Source organism: Cygnus olor, chromosome 1 (assembly GCF_009769625.2).
Source record: "Cygnus olor isolate bCygOlo1 chromosome 1, bCygOlo1.pri.v2, whole genome shotgun sequence".
NCBI lineage: Eukaryota > Metazoa > Chordata > Aves > Anseriformes > Anatidae > Cygnus > Cygnus olor.
Window position 1 is genome coordinate 123800652 of NC_049169.1, and position 8363 is coordinate 123809014.

The 8363-nt window shown below is 38.3% G+C and overlaps 1 long non-coding RNA gene across 1 annotated transcript; it reads left to right on the plus strand.

Moving 5' to 3' along the window:
- The first annotated feature begins 1484 nt into the window (after positions 1–1484).
- Positions 1485–8060, plus strand: LOC121057347. The gene is made up of 4 exons (XR_005813771.1): positions 1485–1624; positions 2449–2564; positions 4737–4841; positions 7947–8060. It is a non-coding gene; the product is annotated as an uncharacterized LOC121057347 (long non-coding RNA).
- Positions 8061–8363: the final 303 nt, after the last annotated feature.

Here is an 8363-nt window from a genome sequence, read left to right on the forward strand (position 1 = left end):
CCAATGGAAAGGTATCAGAGACAATTTTACAGGAAGGAGTCAAAGGAATATCATGATCTTAAGACTGTAAAAACATATCTTAGGTTTATGTGGCAAGAGCTCGGTAGCATTGGGGCTGCTGGGGTGGCCTCTGTGAACATAGTCCAGAAGCTGCCCCATATCAAATCAGAGCCAGCTTCAGCCAGCTCTAAAACGGATCCGCTGTTGGCCAAAGCCAAGCCAGTGAGCAATGTTGGTTTCTCCTCTGTGAGAGCAAATTTAATGTAGTAAAAAAAAAAAATAATAAAAAAAAATTCGCCTGTGAGAGGCCCCTGGTAGAGCAGGCTGTGCCCCTGCAGCCCATGAGTCCCACATGGAGCAGATCTCCATGCTGCAGCCTGTGGAGGAGCCCATGTGGAGCAGGTGGATGTGGCCTGGAGGAGGCTGCGGCCCATGGAGAGCCCCCGCAGGAGCAGGCCCCAGGCCAGAGCTGCAGCCCGTGGAGAGGAGCCCACGCAGGAGCAGGGGATTTGTCAGGAGCTGTTGCAGTTGGGTGATGCATGTTGGAGCAACTATCGCCTGTAAGATGGACCCTGTTGTATGGACCTGTATTAGATCAGTTCTTGAAGAGCTGCTGCCTGTGGGAAGCCCCCGCAGGCTCAGTTTGGGAAGGACGGCATCCTGTGGGAGGGACCCCACGTGGAGCAGGGGCAGAGAGTGACCGTGAAGGAGTGGCGGAGACGAAGCGTTAGGGACTGACCGCAGCCCCCATTCCCCATTCCTCTGCACTGTTTGGGGGGAGGAGGTAGAAGGGAATGGATGAGGAGAAGGTGTTCTTAGTTTGTTTGCCTTTAGCTTCTCACTGTTCTAATCTGTTAATGATAGGTAATAAATTATATTAATCTCCTCATGTTGAGTCTGTTTTACCTGTGACATTAACTGGTGAGCAATTTCCCTGTCATTATCTCAACCTTTGAGCCTTTTCCATCATATTTTCTCTGCCTTTTCCTCCGAGGAAGGGGAGAAATAGATCATCTATGGTGGAATTCAACTGCCAAGAAGGTAAAACCACCACAATAATCTGATATAATCTAATTATTTCAGAGTTTACCTCTATAAAGACAACAGTTTAAGGAATTAAGTCATTATTTCTGTTCACCCTAACACAGAGAATTTTCTCTATTGAGAAATTTGCATTTTCATACTAACTGCAACATATGGTACTGTAGCTATAAGTCTAATTAAATATGCTCACGTTGTCAATTGAAAGAGATTGACAATGATTTAAAGAACTTCCATCATATTCCAGCAAATTTAAAAAAAAAAAAAAAATCTTTCTTGAAAAAATATAAGCCCTTGAATGCTATTACATAGATCTACTAGACTGACAATACTATGCATTTCTCATTATAATTTACTAAATTGTTTAATAGAAATTTGTTTTCTATTTACAAACATTCCTTATCCTGGTTGATACACTTAATGATGTCACAGCTCACTGTTTGTAATATCACAACTGTTTCCATGGAGACAGACTGTGATACCACCAGCAGGTCACTTAAGGAAAAGCAGACACTTAAGGGCAGAAGACACCAGCAGATACTTAAGAAAAATGAATCAGAAGGAAAATGCCTACAAAACGTTGGTACATGTATTCATAAGAGAGGATAGATCAGAGTTATAACAGATGCACATCCAAAATAGTGGGTGCTAAATTTATCACTTACTACAGGAAGGGTATCACTTATTATGTCTCTGTGTCTGCTGCTGTCAATTTGCCGTTGATCTCAGCACCGGAAAGTTAAGAAACATACCCAGGAGTCATCATTGCAATAGCTTTACAAGGGTTTTTAATCTATTTATAATCTGTTAATCTAATGTCACTGTACTTCCTAATATATACTGCATAAACCCATACACAGTACAACTTTTATGATACAGTTGAGAGATACTGCGAAAAAGAACATTCTTTATTTCCTTCTTCTGAAATAAAGGATAGTCTCCTAAATAGTTGTGAAGATGCGGATGTAAAGGGTATCTACAGCCAAGCAAAAACCAAATTCGTTTCTTCTGAGGGAGCAAATATAACCACTGAATTTTATTTCTGTGAAGTAGTATTACTTAAGTCATATTTAAATACTATTATTTAAGTTTATTATTTTAGTTGATTCTGCTCTTGCTACAAACCTAAGTGTAGGCCCAAGAGTAGTAGTAGTAAATCTTTATCCTAAGCCACATTTGTAAATTAATTTTGATGGTGACATTACTTCCAGCATGATTTCTTTAGTGTTCCCTGGTTTTAGAGTATTATTAAATAAAACAAATCAATGGCAAGGAGGTTGGGATTTGATAATCTTTAAGGTCCCTTCCGACCCAAATGGTTCTATGATTCTACGATTCAGTCTTAACATTTTAAAACATCTAACAGAAAGCTTATATTCACTGCAAATCAAAAACCTTTCTTTTCAGCTTTCTCTTTGTGGAGCAAAAAACAAAGCACCGTGAAATTAAAGGCAATCTGAAGGCCTCACCAATTTTAAAAATCCCACGCTTAATAAACAAAGATAGACAAAGGAACATATATGGTAAGATCTATCTATGTGATTTAATGTATTTCCAAATGTTGTCAGTGCGGATGTGGGTATGACAGAAGAAATTCAGCAGAGTGCAACAGACTGGGAAAGGAATCTCAGAGGAGAGGTTAGGAAGTCCCGTAGCTGGGGATAGCTAGGTTGCCTTAAAATTTTTATCATAAAGAAAAATCAATTAAATGCATAAAGAAAGAAAAAAACTCATAGATATAGATACCTGCTTACAGGAAAATGGTCAAGCGTCTGTGGTGGCAGAGGCCGGTGCATGAGGAGGCCATAAGTGGCCCCATTCCAGCCAGCTCCCAGACCTCCATGGGGCCAGGCAGGCACTGCTGAGGGAGAGCGGCAGCCATAGGGCAGGAGAAATCACAGAGACATGGGGAGGGGACAGTGTGGGGGACACAGCCAGAGACCTGGTGCTGGAGGGAGGCATTATCACCACGTGCATAAAAGTTTTTCTTGAAACAGATGGCAACTTAAATTATACAGCATAAGACTGCTCATGCATGTTACTACAGACTACCCACAGCAAACCTCCCCATGAGTACAGAGAAACAAAGAAGCTGGAGGAATGTAAAATAAGTTTGACTTAAAAGTGTGTCACATTGTGTTCTACAGGAAAACCATATGCAGGAGTCCATCAGGAACAACATGATGAAATTACAAAATATTTTCTTAAATAATCAAAGTCTCCTATTATCGAAAATAAAGACCACTTCTAAAATGTTATTACCTTAACACTCTATATAGTCAGATGAGTCTGTCTGTCCAAATTATTACTATCATATTTAATTATTCTCCTGAAAAGTCTTTTGATCTTACAGTAACTCACTATTCCAATTTTGTATGGAGAATAATCTCTTCAGTGAATGCTTATTAATAAATCAAAGTTAACAGACTGCCTAATGTTTTGCCTTGTCTCATTCTCCTACCAATCATGCAATCATACCAGTTTTACATAGCCAGGAAAAACAACAGGAAGTAAATTATATTTTGTTGTTTTATTTAATACATTTTTAATCATCCTCCCAATACCAGGTAAAAATGAATATACGTAATGTATTGTTCAGTAGTTTTAAATTCAAATAAGGTAAAACCCACAGAGCCCATGTTGAGAAATGGACATATGTATAAAATGAATGGGTTGCAGTAGACAATATGAAATAATTATTTACATTAAAATATTATTTTTATACTGTCAGAAAAGAGCTCTCTCTCTATGTATATATCTATATCTATATCTATATCTATAACTCTATATATATAGAGAGATATAGATATATCTCTAAATTATTTTAGTGGAAACTGAGAGTGGAAACTCTAAATCACCTCCCCCATCCAAAAAATGAGCAATCAACTTTGGGTGTTCATAGTGTTTCTCAGTTTGGCCCTCAGCTAGGTAAAGACAATAGTCTACTGATAAGTTTCCAGAATTTTTAGGCTTAAACTATGTTTCAAAGAGGTAGGACTCCTGTTTTACAACTGAACAGATATCTTAATGAAATAGTTGTGCAGAAATTACAGATCAAACAGTACAGTTTGATTGGTTTCTGAACAGAGGAAAAGGCCCTGGAGAAGAGAAATGTTATGTACAAAATTTGTACAAAATTTACTGTAGAAGTATGTGATATACTTTGCAGTCTTGCCTAGAACTAATAACCTCAACATAGAAAAAGTCCAGAGACCAATAACAAGCAAGGTTACATTTTGGATATCACAACTATTCAACACCGAATTTCAGAAGCACCGAAATGAATAAAGTTCTACACTGTAATACTATGAATTGTCTTTATAAAGATATTCACAGATCCTCAGTAACAGATTTTTTATTATTATTGTTTCCTTTGCAATTTACATTGTATTTTTAAAGTTAAATACAAGAAAATTTAAAATTTAATTTATGCACTTTTAGCCATTGCAAATAGAACACTTTTCTTTTTTCTGACTCGCATAGTAATACTGATACAACACATGAAACCATCTTTTTTTTTTTTTTTTTTTTAATTGTTATCCTTTGGGGCAAGGGTTATTACATGGGATTTTAATCACCTTAAATGGACATGTAATCTGACATAATCTCCAGAAGTATTTCTAGATTTTCTAGGGGGAGAGATGCCTGTACTTGAATGCTGCAACATTTCAAACCGAACTTTTGCTTTATTCTAGCCCCCTCATGAGCCACACTATTTCTCTCTGGTCACTACCACAGTCTGTGCTGAATCAAACCTACTAGTGCAGTCAATTGAGCAAAAACCAAGTTGTTCATTACAGGTATGGTTTAATTCCCATCCGTTTGTGCTTTCAAACAGTACTGTATTCTGATGCCATACCCAGATCATGCAGCACGACAGGTGGCCTGGAGATTTTAGGGTTTACTGTCAGTACAAGTGCCTTTAACAGCTGGACACAGCCATTGTCTAGTTCCACTGACTCTGAAAACAACATATAGAATCATAGAGTGGCTTGGGTTGGAAGGGACCTCTAAGATCACCTAATTTCTACCTCCCTGCCATAGGCAGGGATGCCATCCACTAGATCAGGTTTCTCATGGCCTCATCTAACCCGGCCTTGAACACCTCCAGGGATGGGGCATCCACAACCTCTCTGGCCATCCTGTTCCAGTTCCTCACCACCCTCTGAGTAAAGAATTTCCTCCTAACCGCTAATCTAAATCTCTCCTTTTTTAGTTTAAAACCATTCCTCCTCATCCTGTCATTATCTGATTGAGCAAACAGTTGCTCTCCATGTTTTTTATAAGTCCACTTTAAGTACTGAAAGGTTGCAATGAGGTCACCCCAGAGCCTTCTCTTCTGTAGGCTGAACAGCCCCAACTCTCTCAGCCTATCTTTGTAAGAGAGGTGCTCCAATCCTCTGATCATCTTTGTGGCCCTCCTCTGGACCTGTTCTAACAGCCCCACATCCTTCTTGCACTGGGGGCCCCAGACATGGATGCACTACTCCCAGTGGGGCCTCACAAGGGCAGAGCAGAGGGGGACAATCACCTCCTTCCACCTGCTGGCCACTCCCCTGTTGATGCAGCCCAGGTTGCAGTTGGCCTTCTGGGCTGCAAGCACACACTGCCGGCTCATGTTGAGTTTTTTCATCCACCAGAACCCCCAAGTCCTTCTCTGCAGGGCTGGTCTCAATGAGTTCTTTACCCAGTCTGTACTCATGTCTGGGATTGCTCCGGCCGAGGTGCAGCACCTTGCACTTGAACTTGTTGAAACTCATTAGGTTCATATGGGTCCACTTCCCAAGCTTGTCCAGGTCCCTTTGGACAGCATCCCTTCCTTCTATTATATCAGCCTCTCCACTCAGCTTGTTGTCATCTGAAAATTTTCTGAGGGTGCACTCAATCCCACTATGTCATTGATAAAGATATTATGTCAGTTAAGTTTTGTTTCTGATGTTGAGATGGAGAGAGTTGAATGAGATATAACCTTTTAAATATGAAATATACATGCCTGAGAAAATAAATCAATGGATCAGATTCTTGGATGCTATTTGCATGTTTCCATCAAAGTAAATGTATCTAATTTCCAGATGAGCATTAGTCTCAAGTGGGGGAAAAGTTGAAAGGCAAAAAGCATAGCAATGCTCCCTGGTTTTAGGTTTCCTATTGACAGCTATTTAGTCAGAAGTGGGCTCATACGCAGTTTTTGCAACATATGTATTTAAAGGTATTCAAAGAGGTGCTGTGAATTGTACATACAGGAGAGAAATTCTTTTTTTCTTTTTTTGTTCTCTCAACGCACAAATTATGCTGCTTACACTGATTTTCCATGTGTAACATGCTGTGACTGTTGCTTACTACTGTGATAAGTGCTGGGTAACTTTTTTCAGTTTATTATAGGAAATTAAAGAGGAAGGCAGATTGTTCATGAACTTGTGAAATTAAAGGTTGAAATCAGAGGTTGAATAATCAAAAATATTTTAACAAAAATCAGAACAGCCATAACACTATAGCATTTCTTGTAGCTAAAGGTTATTTTCAATTCCAAAACTTTGATCAAAATATGGTAAAAGGGCAAGAGCTCTATTTTTAACAAACATATAAAACATATTTTTATTTGTTTTTAATCCTTTATTTTGTTGTTTAATTTTTAAGGGACCAAGTAAAATAGGTCAAGAAATTTTTTAGGGTCAAATAAAATGTATCATTTTTACCTAAGCTGTTTCTCTAAGTTTTCCATTTTTCAAACAAAATAAATAAGCAAGTAAAAACAACAACAAACAACAACAAACAAACAAAAACATGAGAATTTTTTTTAAATTAAAAAAGAAAACATTATTTTAAAATGTTTTTATGTTAAAAGATAACGAAAAATCCAAGAGCAGTCATGTTTATAAAAATTAATACTGAGTATGCCTCAGCATGTGGATACTGATATAACAGTTTGAGCTCTGTATTACTATGCCTGTACTATTAAATGAAGGAAGGTCAGGGACCAGTCCTGGGCCCTGAAGCCAGATGGCCTCTGTTGGCTTATGTCCATTTGCTAAAGGCTACACCCTTCTAGAGCATGCTGGCTGCATCCACACTGGTGACCTCTAGCTACCATTGGCACTTTTGTGCTCAGCTCAGGCTTAGAAAAAGAGAAGTAGAACTTCTGAAAAAATGTATAGTATTACAATGACAAAATTTTTGGTAGATATGTTTGTTTGGAACAAAGACATGTTACAGTCCAAAAGAGGAGATAAGTGAGTAAGTGCAACTCCATTTACATGTATCAAATAACATCAAATATATTAATATGTCTAGGTTTTACAATAGAGACTATATCCCCATGGACCAAATGCAGGAACTGAATGCATAGAGAAAGGCCTGTGGCAATGCTAGAAATAATTATTCCACTGTGGGGGATGCCATAATACTTATATGCAACAGCACAAATTACCTTCAGGTTAATTTCCTCAAATGAACTTGTAGGCAAGATATTAAACTTGGTTTAATGTGATTCTGTATCCATTACAGAAAAGTAAACAGTGCTTAGTCTAATGTTTCAGTTTTCATCCCAGACTTCAAATAATTCCTAAATAATAATTGTTTGTAAGTTGCCCCAACGTTTATGGCACCTCTGCATATCACCTTGTCTCTACAATCCAATCTTCCGCTGCATATTGTTCTAAGGGATTTTTGTTACAAGTTGTCATTCTTTTATGATCAAACCTTTGATTGTTTTGCCCAGAAGTTGCACAGGTAATGACAAAAAGCTGCATGAGTAATAGTTCTGGATACTGCTTCAGACTTCAAAGGCTTTTTATCTAAAAGGTAGAGTTTTGGAGCTCTTACAGTAGGTTCCAAGGTGAAGGATCCAAAGGTATATGGTGAGTACACTCCTTTCACAGCTACACAGTGATACTGCTTTCTTGTAGGCAATCATCATTCCAGCTTTCCCAATCTACTCTGGAGAATGCAGAAGCATCTGCTATCACAGCATGAACCTCATTCTGCAAATAAATTCTTCAAATAAACGAGTACAGGAAATACATAAATTTTCTCTTCTCTGAGACTGCTGTTTTTCGGGTGCCATTGGTTGTAATTATGTTATTTCAGAGTCTGTTTACTTATCTTCTCATTCCTCACGGACCTCTTTCTCTCAGGTTCACTAGCTAAATGGCTAAAATGTTTGTACTAGTATTTCCTAACTCAGATGAGTGACAAAGTATATTTTAGGCAGTGGAGTTTTCATCTTGTTTCCTTATGACCTACAGTAGTGCATACCTGCTAGTATTTTCCTGTTATTTTTTCCTCTCAAGCTTTTACCCAGGAAAAGAAGACTGTAATGTGGA